General features: G+C 37.4%; 2 long non-coding RNA genes across 2 annotated transcripts; both read left to right on the forward strand.

Annotated features, from left to right (window-relative positions):
* The first annotated feature begins 4,146 nt into the window (after window positions 1–4,146).
* LOC121050976 lies at window positions 4,147–5,961 on the forward strand. The gene is made up of 3 exons (XR_005804600.1): window positions 4,147–4,316; window positions 4,484–4,560; window positions 5,878–5,961. It is a non-coding gene; the product is annotated as an uncharacterized LOC121050976 (long non-coding RNA).
* Window positions 5,962–6,221: 260 nt separating this feature from the next.
* On the forward strand, window positions 6,222–9,004 carry LOC112195344. The gene is made up of 4 exons (XR_002934485.2): window positions 6,222–6,671; window positions 6,762–6,818; window positions 6,895–6,954; window positions 8,924–9,004. It is a non-coding gene; the product is annotated as an uncharacterized LOC112195344 (long non-coding RNA).
* The last annotated feature ends 3,943 nt before the right edge of the window (window positions 9,005–12,947 follow it).

Below are 12,947 nucleotides of genomic sequence, written 5' to 3' on the forward strand. Positions count from 1 at the left end.
AACTACGGACGATCATGGGCGTGCTTGAAGGCTTGACCTTGTCAAAATGCCTAAGCATCCATCAACATGACGCTCAAGTTCCAAACCGAGATATAATCGTGTTCTCCTAAGATTCTTCATCTCAAACTCGGATTTCAAGTGTTCAGCTGTTTCCCTTAACTCTTTAAAGGCTTCCAATAAAAATCATGTCACCAACATGAACCATGCACGATAGAATCCGAAACTTGTCATGGAAACACGCGGGCATATCCCTTTCTAATCAAGTAGTCACTTAGTGAGCGTTTCAACCTCTTTGCAAACACGCTCCATGGTCTATACCCACTTGACTCGGGTAAATGAAGTTCACCATGAACCTTCATGTATATTCCGTATCTAGATCCCCATAGAGATACGTAGTGACCATATTCGTAAGCTGCATGTTCAGTTATTCGAAAACTACCAAACTGACAGGGTAGTGGAGTTCAATGACATCCATTATGAAAGAATATGTCTCCTCGTAGTCAATTCCAGGGCGTTTTGTGAGAAGCCTTGCACCATAAGGCAAGATTATCATCTCGTTTTCTTATTTCGGTTTCTAACGAAGACCTATTAGACAACATGTTTTATGTTAGGAGGTGTTGGCATCACTGGCTCAAAAAACCTTCTTCTTCATTAGAGAATCCAACTTAACCTAGATCGTATATTTCTGTTTAGGCCAATTTTCTCTACATTGACATTCATTCATCAATAGAGCGTGGTTCGATATCATCGGACTCAACAATCTCATGCACAATGAAATGCGTAAATACATCATCAATCATGATAGAGTTTCTATCCCATATCTCATGTACACTAGTGTAATTGTTAGATAATTCTATAATCTCAGGAATAGGTTAAGACGTTGAGGCATCCCCCAACAATAACCATAATCTGAAATATTCTCATGAGATGGATTTTGATTTTCGATGATCAAAGAATTGAGTTGTGCCAAAGTATCATTCGAACCCACGGGCCTCCCACGCATCCTAGTGGGGGCCATGGCCTGTGACACCAGAGTGCCATTCTCTATAGCTGGTGCCATACTTACCTCCATGTAGGGTGACACTATGTCCTCTCGTAGGGACGTCCATCCTTGCAGGCATGTTTGCAGCAGATATGTGTGATCTCATCACTTTAGCGGGGATCGAGATGAGACATAGTTGGGACAGACCATAACAATTCCTGTCATTCTTGTTGAGCATTCGTGTTCTTATCTCCCCTAACGACGGAAAGACTATCTCATCAAAGTGATAATTTGCAATACATGTGGTTAGGAGATTGCCTAACAAGAGTATGAAGTAGCGGACGATAGTTGGAGTCTCAAATCCAATATATTTGCCTAGTCGTATGTGAAGACCCATCATGGTGCGCTGTGGCGGCGCAATTGGCACATAAATGACACACATAAATATACGTAAGTAAGAGATAAATGTACCCAGTCACTAGCTGTAACGCAGAGATAGGTTGAGTGGCGGTGGATCGTAGAAGAATTAGCATAGCTGCATGCAATATTACATCATCCCAAGCGGATATAGGGAGATTGGTGTGCATTACCAATGTCTGGGCTACTATCGTAGTCATTTTTTAGAGACCATTTGGGAATATAATGTCCAACATCAGTCCCAGTGATATGCAATAATCATCAAAAGTCTTCGATGTAAACTCTCTAGCATTGTCAAGCCGATTTAACTGAATGGGATGATTCGGAGAGTTATAAATGTGCTAGGAGTGTAGTATAAATAGCATTACAAGTGTACAATGGCACTACACATGACTAGCGTGTTTGCATGTCAACCAATATCATGAAATATTTAAACGTCCGCAAATTGGTTGAATCAGTTCACAGAATCCCCTCGAATTCTATGTAAGAACAGAATAAGTGTTTTCGTATCCTTTTCATAGGACGGTCTCTGTCCTAATTTCCTTAAGGGACATGCTTTGTAGAACAAGCGAGAGGCCTTAAAAGCAACCAATGAGGATGTTGGTTGGGTTTGAGAGTCTGAAACGCTATTGAAAGCAATGTTGGTGATTACAACATCACCTGGGGCGCCATCACCATGATGGATGCCATCCATGGCGTCATGGATATGGACTACGCTAGCTCTATACTAGCGATGAACGGCGGCGATGTCAGAGGTAGTGGCGACGGTCACACTTAGTCTAAGAATCAACCTTTGATTCATGCTTCGTTTCGCTCAAAAGAATGGATATTCGTGTGAAGTCTTTAGTAAACGGATCATCATATCATGACTGGAATGACCTATCCTGTTGTGACGAAGCCAATATATGTCTAAATCTAAGAGATCTTCTCTCATAATTTTATTGGATTTAATAGCTTGAATAGTGGTGACATAAAATCCACAAGAGAGACACATAAGTTTCTCTAATATGCGCCTTTATTCTCAATCATTAGAGAAAATGCAAAGGAACTCTTTTCCGTTCTCTACATGCTTTTTGCATGGAATCCGTTGGCTCAAATAACTCAATAGGGCTCGATTCGCCCTAGGAGCGTAGAGAGTTTATGTGACAGTAATCAAGGTACCATTTGACAATGGGAGTTTGGGCCATTCCATGTCCTTGAACTAAACTTGATGGCTCACCCATCGTAGTCATGGAGGAATGTGTAGGCAACATTTCTAAGAATGATTGCCCATGACAGTTAATGGTGTGCATAGTCGCACTATCTACAAGACATTGAAGTTCTCTAGGATTCATTACTCAAAAGCTCATAATTGAAATGAAGTCATAATGAAAATGACTCAAAATTTTATTCATAAGCCAACGATATACATCATTGTTTCTTTAACCAAAAGAAAATCTAATCCGAAATTAGCTAATGCAAAACAAATGTAGTCGTTTGACTTCTTTCGGTAACTCCAAAATAAATATGACCAGGTGAGTAGAGATATGACGGTGGAGCAAATCTCACTTAAGTACCACTTATCTCAAAACCTTCCTAGACATCATACTCACTTTGGATAAGCCTAGTTGAAGAAAAACTTAACCAATGACATCCACTAATAATACTTTGGCAATTGCCATATTACATCTCTTGGAAAAATAAATACTTAAACAAAATCGGGAATCTATTGATCCCAGCTAGATTTGAAGTCTTCAACCCTTAACTCAAGATCACCTTCTTGATCTTCTTGTTCCACATCGTGAGCTTCTCTTGCTTCACAATACGCTTTGTAGGAGGTCACAATATTTTCACAAGCTCTACAAATGTGTGCCCAATGGTTGGATGCTCCACATCAAGTACATACATCTCTGTGCTCAAACTCCCTTGATTGAGGAGTTTTGAAAGCGTCATTAGGATGGCTATTAGTGTTGGTGGCGTCACCAACATGGCCAGAGGCATTGCCTCCCTCTCTCTTTCCACATTGACCTCTTCGGTTCCGTGTCTGCCTATTTTGGCAGTTACCTTCCCAAGTAGAGTGATTATATGGACCAGAACGTCTAGAAGTATCCCTACAATTAGGGTTTCCCTCTTGGCGCCCTCCCTTTGGGGTGCGACTACAATTGGAATCCAGAATAGTCTCACTCTCTTTCCATGGGTCTCGAATTATAGTTCTTCACAAGGATGTTGTCATGCTTTTCAGCGACATTCATGGCTCTTGAGCTCATGAAACCTTGTGATCCATCCTGCAGTAACATCTATTCGATAGCTCTTAGCAACCAATCAAAGCATAGACGGGGAAGGTAGAGAGAGTCCTCTCAATCAAAATCACATCTATAATATATTTTCCACATAATTCCATTAATGATTTAATGCAAAGTGCTTCTGAGTTGTAGTCAAGAATTGTCTTGAAGTCACAGAAGCGGTAGGAACGTGTTAAAGGAAAAAAAGATTAAAAATAACCAATCATACTTTCAAATATTAGCTATGTTGTTCATGCATGAAAATTGATAAACTATATATATTATAACTATTCTAAAATAGAATGAGTTTTTGTACTGTTCATTCAACTATTCTAAAGTAGAATGGGGGTTTTGTATTGTTCATTAAATAGTGCCGTGACTCTTTTGCCCTCCTATTTTTTGAGGATTTCCTCTATTGATCCTGCCATTTGATATATCAACAACGAAATTCATTTTTCCTTTTTTTTTATTTATTTGAGAATTCAGAATCATGTAGAGATAAAGAGAGAGGTACAGCTTCAGACTGTGAGAGTGCTAGAACGATCCAGAGATAGAGAGGGAGATAAACTGAGACTACAATCTGATCCGTCATCGCTGCAGGCAGAAAAAGAAAGGCGAAGACGATTGTTCATCTTCCCGTGATTTGAGACATCTGGGTATGATTCAATTTTTTTTTTTTTAAAGTTGGGTCGAAATTTCGGAAAGTTCACAATTTGGGGTTTTCTAAATTTTAGGCATTGGATTGTAGAGCACTACGTCTTTTAACAGTATTATTATCTTTTTGAAAGCGATTGATCTGAAATTGGTTTTATGTTGTTTGCAGTCTCTATCGAAGTTTAAACATGCACTGACATTCAAAGGAGGAGACAACGAATCAATTTGTGTGTTGTCTTGGAAAAGGTACATCGGATATTCTTGATTTATAACTTGGATTAGAAGGAGTTGAATGTCTTTATCTTGATAATGATTGATTATTTCTGAAGTTTGGAATTTGTCAAAACAAAAACCTCTATTATTTCTCTGTTTTGTTGATTCAACATCATCTCTGTTTTGACATTAGGAGCCTTTCTTGAATGGGTTCTTTTTCATTTTGTTCCTTCTCCAATAGACTTGGTTTTGTTGTTCATGACTTTAGTTTTGTAATTATGTGCAATATTTATTAAATTGTTTAGCGTATCAAATTCTAACGTGTCAAGCAAGTTGCTAGGTTTCTCAAGTGTTAGAGAATGAATAGGAAACCTCCACCAAAGCCATATATTTGACTTTTCATCAAATGAAACTTTTGAGTTTTCACAAAATTGTATTTCCATGAGAGTCATCTTTAAAGAACTATAATATACATCTATGAGATGGAGTATGAAATTCTACATCCATGAGAGTCAGTTAAAATAGATTCTATTTCTCTTTTGCCTCCTAGGATTATATCATGTATTATACAAATGAAATATGGTCAAGTCTTTGGATTTAGATTATCAAAGTAGATGGAAATACAAAATGCTATTGCCACTAGAGGAAGTAGCAGAAGTCATGTTGGTCTCCTTAAGACTCAATATAAACCAGAAATTAGTTTTTAATCTTTTCTCACAGAAATATATTAGAGTATACTTTTGAGTTGAAAAAAAAAATCCCCTGTCTCTCAATTGTTCCATTTTGAAACAGTATTTTTGTCTATATAATGATAACTAAAGTAACTCTCTAGATTCATCAATTAGCTTTATAACTTACATTTGCCAAAAACTTACCTCACTACACCTTTAGTGTAAAACCAAGTTTAAGGTGTTTATATTTGTACATTTGGAAGTTGAAGTGTTGTAGAAGTGTCAAATTACTCGAAGATAGATGATGCTAAATCTTTTTTCAAAGATGATATAGTTTACATTTTGATTCATTGTTTGTAGATTAATCTGATAGAACATAAATTTCAAAATTTAAACTGATTTCTTCAATCTAAGATAAATAACAACAAAGTCATTGGTGTTACTTTGGGAATACTACTTTTTATATGACTTTTGATAATGTTTCTTTAATATATGCTTTCATTATCCAGATTCCTTGCACAACTGTAGTAGTATTAACATTTCAATATTATTCTGATTTTGCTAGTTTTCTTGATAGATTTCATGTTTTCTTTTAGATTTCATGTTTTCTAAGCTGAAATTATGATTTTCTTAATGTTTTGATGGCATGGTGTTCTAATTACGTTTCTTCGCTATTTAGAATATATAGGGGTGCAGTTCATAATGGCTCTAATTGGTGTGATTCAGCTGTGAGTTTTTGGCTTTTTTCTATGGATGACAGGTAAATCTTCAAAATTTGTCATCTCATTTACAACAATGAGATTTTTTTTTTTAATTCTAAAAATCCCATTGATCTTCAAAAAATGCAGTTTGGTCTTTAATAAGTTAATCCTATATTAGTAGGTTTATATTTTGTTCAATTTTGCTCTTAAATTAACTGAATCTTCTCTTTTTGTCCATTTTCATTCTTTCATTCATATTTTGCCCTATGTACTATTTGGGTATACTAAGCTCTGTTTGTTGGATAATGGGACAACTGTACTGCTTAATGGTTTGATATCTGTTTGTGTGGAACAATTGTCTTTAGAAGAGAGAATTGAATTCGACAGAAAGAGAGAGTGAAAGAGAGAGAGAGTTCGATTCGATCTTCTGTTGTTGGTAGCTTATCAAAGAATTGCAATCCCTAACCAAGTACCCCGAATTGGGAATGGAAAATATGATAACCCTATCTGACCAAGTCTTCGCATTAGGTAGAAGGCAGTTTTGGAAGTGGTTTGGGGGAAACAAAAGGTTCAGATGACTGAAAACAATTGCCATCTAATGGGAATGTACTATCAAGCTTCTATACAGAAAGATAAAGCTAATAGCAGATAGACTTGAGGTCATTGATTCTCGCCGCAAAAACTTTGGTGCACAGATGAGGAAAGACGATGACTAAACTCGAAATGACTGGGTATAAAGTTACAAGTTCATTGGGTTGCAAATGCATATAAGGTAAATATCTTCTGTAGATATGTTGTCTTTGAATTATATATTGTGAATTCTTATTATAGAAGTATTCAACTTTGTATTAAACTTCTACAGATTAACTGGTATAATAGACATCCAAATTCATCAAATGGTACAGCAAAGATCAAGCAAGTAAGAATCAGCATATGATTTCTTGGTTAATCTGTTTAAGCAAAAGGTTTCTTGATCAACATATTACATTCTGCAGTCTTAATCTGCAGTGGGGTTACGGAATGAGAGGTGGGAGACGATCAAGATCAAATTAGAGGTATAGCCCATACTAGAGATATGTTTCTCAATTTGTATTAGATCTTTTGCAATATCAAGAAAGTGCCATGCTAGCTTTATTAATTGAAGGGTTAAATACTGTTCACTCCCTGAACTTTTAGGGAAAAAACAGTTCAGTCCTTCCCTTTTTAATTTCACACGTTCACTCCCTCATCTCTCAATTTTTGACCAATAAGTCCTCTCCGTCCAAAATATATGTTAAGTAGCTGACGTGGCAACATCCTCCCCGCTAAAATGTCTAATATACCCTTAGTTCTTTTTTTTTTTCCTTTTTTTTTTTTCCTTTTTTCTTTTGATGCGTTTATCTTTTCTTTTTCTATTTATCTCTTCTTCTTCCTCCTCACTTCCACCTCCGAGACTCCGACATTGAGGACCCTTACTTCCTCACTCTCTTCTTAAACTCTCTCTCCTTTATTTCTCTTCCTTCCTCAGATCTCTCTCTCTCTCTCTATCTCTCTATTGCGGCAAAGGCATACTCCTCTTGAGGAAGATGTTCTGGGACTCCTCGGAGAGGAAATCGCCTGCGGCGGCGTTGGGTCATGCTTGGAGGTTGAGATGCATCGTCTGGCGCGCCTTTCCATTAAGATCAGAGTTGAGCGCCGCCAAATAAAATTTGGAGAAGGACCCTGCAACGCCACCATGACGCACAGCTTCGCTCCTGCACCTCGTGGTACATCATCCCTTCCATCTCTCTCTCTCTCTCTCTCAAACTCTGTGTTTCTGAGAAAGATTGGAAGAAGAAAACCCTAGAGATTCTGTTCTAATGGATTTGATTTGAGTTTGATGATAAGAGGAAAGATTTGATTTGATTTGATTTGTTCGACGGCGGCACTGGACAGCAGCTCTGGTGGATGACGGAGGGTCTGGGAAAGGCAACGGAGGGACAAGATTTGATCTTGTTTTTGGGGAGCAGGGTTTTAGACAACAGAGTAGCAGCGTTGGTGATGGTGGTGGGGATTGGGGCATGGATTCAGAGGCGACATTGGAGGAAGATCGATATGGGTTTTTCATTCTCTGTTGTTGAAACTCTCTGATTTGGAGTAATGTTGTTTGGGGTAATGGTCTTTATGTTTAGATTACTGATTTTGGGCATTTTGGGTTTTAATTTTGGGGACATGGTGGTGGTGGAAGGGTGTCGAGCATGAGATGAGAGACAATTGTGCAGCGGTGAAGAGAATAGGATAGGGCGGTGATGGGTGATGAGAAGGATTGGTACGTGGATGTGAGATTGCGGTGGAGAGGATATGATAGGGCAGTGATGGGTGATGAGGAGGATTGGTGGATGTGAGGTTGCAGTGGAGATTAGTGTGTGTGAGGTGGGTGAAATAGGAGAACGGAGCATGTGAGAGAAACAGACGGAGGTGGGAGGTGGGCGGTGGAGGGGAGATAGCTGGGAGAAGAAGAGATAAACAGGAAAAAAAATAATAATAATAATAAAACAATAAATTAAGGAAAAAAAAGGATTTGAGGTTAGAATAGGCATTTTGCTGCAGAAAGACTGCCACGTCATCTAGTTAACGGAGCTTTTCGACGGAGATGACTTATTGGTCAAAAATTGAGAGATGAGGGAGTAAACGTGTGAAATTAAAAATGGAGGGACTGAACTGTTTTTTCTCTGAAAGTTCAGGGAGTAAACAATATTTAACCCTATTTAATTGTATAAGATTAAAGGATCCTATCATTGGGTTAATAATATTTTCTAAACTTCTTCATTTCAAACAATTCCAATTGTTATTAAGAGTGAGTAAATGAAATTGTTATTTATCTACATGTAGCAAACATAAGAGAAACATTGACGCATGCTTGCCAACATATATATATATATATTATACAGTAATGGTCAGAAGCAACAGAGCTGCACCATAAGGACTCGTTGATCGTCATAGAGTTTTAAAGAAAAGAATAGAGTGTGCTGATAACGTGTTATAAAATATTGATTTATTTTGTAGAGAGTAAGAAATGCATAAAGAGAGATGAGGGGAAAATGGAGAAGTGTATTATTCATTTTCAGAGGCATTCCTTATATAGAGGTATGGTTTGCATGATAAGTATTCAGACTATTGATATATTATATGTAGGTCCTTAACTAGTAACGTAGATAGCCACATAAAAATTAATATTTACAACACGTGTTACATATGTCAATTCTTGCTGCATAGGACCATCAAATTCAATGAGTAGTTGGACAACATGACCCGATTTTAGGGGCGATCCTTTTTTGGCTGTACTTCCAGCAAACGCTAAATATAAATAACAAATTACATATAAGTTATTGACAAAAAATGACATAACAAATACATCATTTAAAGATTGAATTAAACATATAAGGACTAAATCTTACAAATAAGGACAATGTGTTCTCCACTTGCCACATGTCATGAGTTAATTTACCTTTTTACCCTTAACTACTTCTTTTGACTTCTAATCCCTTTATAAGGATTAAATATTACAAATAAGGACAATCTGCTCTCCACTTGCCACATGTCATGAGTTAATTTACTTTTTTACCCTTAACTACTTCTTTTAACTTCTAATTCCTTTATGTTAGTTTTTTTTTTTTTTAGAATAATCCCTTTATGTTACTTTTTTTTTTTTTTTAGAATAATATTTTTTATATTACTTTTTTTTCATAACTTAGCTTTATCGATATTTTAAACTCTCCAAAATATCTTCAAAACTAGTTTTAGATACGAATATTTACCCCATATATCAAAACTTCCATCAAATTTTCTAAATTTTAATTTAAGCAAAATATCCATTGAAATTTCCACAATTTTGAAGTACCAAAATTTTCTAAACTTCGTCTCACTAGTATTTTTCCCAACACAAATCCCCTCTTCCGGTAATGCACTCGTCATCACGTAATCCTGCTATTGCACTCGCTGCACTCATACTCGTCCAGTTCTGCTACTGCACTTGTACTCGTGTTCTGCTACTGTACTCGTCATCGCCTAATCCTGCTACTGCACTCGTCAAATCCTGCTACTGCACTTGTCATCGCCTAATCCTGCTACTGCACTCATACTCGTCCAGTTCTGCTACTGCACTTGTACTCGTGTTCTGCTACTGTACTCGTCATCGCCTAATCCTGCTACTGCACTCGTCAAATCCTGCTACTGCACTTGTCATCGCCTAATCCTGCTACTACACTCATACTCGTCCAGTTCTGCTATTGCACTTGTACTCGTGTTCTGCTACTGCACTCGTCATCGCCTAATCCTACTGCTGCACTCGTCAAATCCTGCTACTGCACTTGTCATCGCCTAATCCTGCTACTGCACTCATACTCGTCCAGTTCTGCTACTGCACTTGTACTCGTGTTCTACTACTGCACTCGTCATCGCCTAATCCTGCTACTGCACTCGTCAAATCCTGCTATTGCACTTGTCATCGCCTAATCCTGCTACTGGACTCATACTCGTCCAGTTCTGCTACTGCACTTGTACTTGTGTTCTGCTACTGCACTCTTCATCGCCTAATCTTGCTACTGCACTCGTCAAATTAATCCTGCTACTGCACTTGTCATCGCCTAATCCTGCTACTGCACTCATACTCGTCCAGTTCTACTACTGCCCTCGTACTCGTGTTCTGCTACTGCACTCATCATCACCTAATCCTGCTACAGCACTTGTCATCGCCTAATCCTGCTACTGCACTCATACTCGTCCAGTTCTACTACTGCCCTCGTACTCGTGTTCTGCTACTGCACTCATCATCACCTAATCCTGCTACAGCACTTGTCCAATCCTGCTACTGCACTCGCTGCAGTAGCATGAACAGTAGCAGTAGCAGGATTCTTTTGCTTCTTTATTGCTGAACGTGTTCTTGGTTCAATAGCAGCTTCATTTGCAATAGCAAAAGCAGGAGCAGGATCAGTAGCAGTAGCATGAGCATGAGCAATTGGATTTGTCAATCCATAATAGATCTTCAGTAGCATATTCCACAGTAGCAGAGTAGCACATGGCATTACATTCAATCTTTAATAGATCTTTGAAACTTTTTTTTATTTTTTATATGTATGTTCACACTCCAATTTTATATTGTAGATGTGCCTCAAATTAATTTTTTGAGCTCTTAAGGAAATGAGTATTGTAGGGATAAATTGTCATGTATGACTGTTTTTATGCAGTAGCATATTCAACAGTAGCAGATGACATTGTATTGTTGTGATAAATTAAAGATTTTCAAAATTTACAGGAATAAATTTAATTTCAGTGATCAACTTGGCCACCACAACTTTAGGTCATGCAATATGGCTATCTGAGCAGTAGCATATCTAGCAGTAGCATATTCAACAGTAGCAGTAGCATATGATATTACATTCAATATTAGTTATTACATATAAGTACTATATTTTAATGAAGATTATGGTATGTTGATGTTGGTCTCTAGTTGTACAGCTAAAATATCTTCATTCCCAGTAGCACCTTCTTCTATCTTACGCTGCATTTGTTTCTCTAGTTTTTGATCTCTTCTTGCTTCTTCTTCAGTTTTATCTTCAATTGTTTGTATTTCTTTGTCACTTTTTCCTTTTCATCCCACAGCCTCTCTAGTTAAGCTTGCTTCCTCTCGCAACTCTCGATAGCGCTTCCCGCCATATTTTGCTTCCTCTTACATCAATAGTTTCCCCTATTCCAACCGCTGCCGCTGCCGTTACTGCTACTGCTACTGGCTCCAAATCAAGAATGAGTAAATCAAAGGATCAATCATGTATTAGGTTGCTACTGCAATATTAACAATTTTATCTCCTTAAGTACTGAAGCATTACACTCTAGGTAGAACTATCACTTATAAAAATGAATTGCTGGTGTCTAAAAAGTATAATTGAAACTCAGAACACTAATATATCCATAGCCACTACAAAGTGACCAAAACCACATGAACTTAGCAAAACACAGTTTCCTGCTATATAGACTTCTTTAGGAACCAAAAAGCCTACCATAATAAGGAAAGTAATTAGCTCATACAATGGTTCATTCATAGATAAATGCATGTTGATACTGTAACCAATAGTTCTTACTTTCTTGTAAAATTTCTCTCTTAACTATAACAAAAACAAGGACTGGAAATTACATTCTCTTTTCAACAAAAGCAGCTACCAAATTACATGTATTCATAGCTGAATGCTAACTAACCATCTAACAAAACATTTATTCTAACATTGCTCATTAGTACGCTTCTAGGTCAGTAGCACTCACCACACCAAAATGTTTTGTTAACTTCTCAATCCACTTTTACCCACTACAAAAAACAACTATGCATAACCTATAACAACAGATAAAAGCTCATACTAACCTATCAAATCGTCGTAATCGGATATTGGCCGAAATGTGGGTTCTAAAGCATTTTCCATTAACTTCTATATAGATCAAAACCCACAAAACAATAACAAATATAACAATGACTATCATATCATGATGATGGATCAGCACAAATATTTTTGATCAATGCAGTAACTGTCATGGCAGAATACCACCAGATGTCAACAATCAAAATTCAAATTCAATAGACATTTAAGACCACCGCAGAACAAAGAGTACCACTCTAATTACTCCACCATAGGGTAAAATTTGATCACTAGTGAATCAAACTTACACAACTCTCTACAACACTATCCTTATCATTTCAACATAGATGAACGTTTTCATTTCCTGAGAATCAAATAAACAAAAAATTGCAAAACCAGCAGATGACACGCACCGTTTTGGGGACGGGCTACCAAGACCCTTGCTTGACGCAGTTGAGCATGCCGTTGGAGGCGAGAGCGCGGAAGACGATTCAAGACATACGGAGATGAAAACCTTGAGAAGAGTTTTCTATGCAAGCTGCTATTGATTCGAAGATGAAAACCTGCATTTTCAAGATCGTTTTAAATGTTCGCCACTGAATTTTCATGAAATGGAAGCAAAACCTATGAACGAGATTCAAAATCTGACCAAACTTACCGATTTTTTTGCTGGAAATTAAGATGGG

This window comes from Rosa chinensis, chromosome 1 (genome assembly GCF_002994745.2).
Source record: "Rosa chinensis cultivar Old Blush chromosome 1, RchiOBHm-V2, whole genome shotgun sequence".
NCBI classification, from domain to species: domain Eukaryota; kingdom Viridiplantae; phylum Streptophyta; class Magnoliopsida; order Rosales; family Rosaceae; genus Rosa; species Rosa chinensis.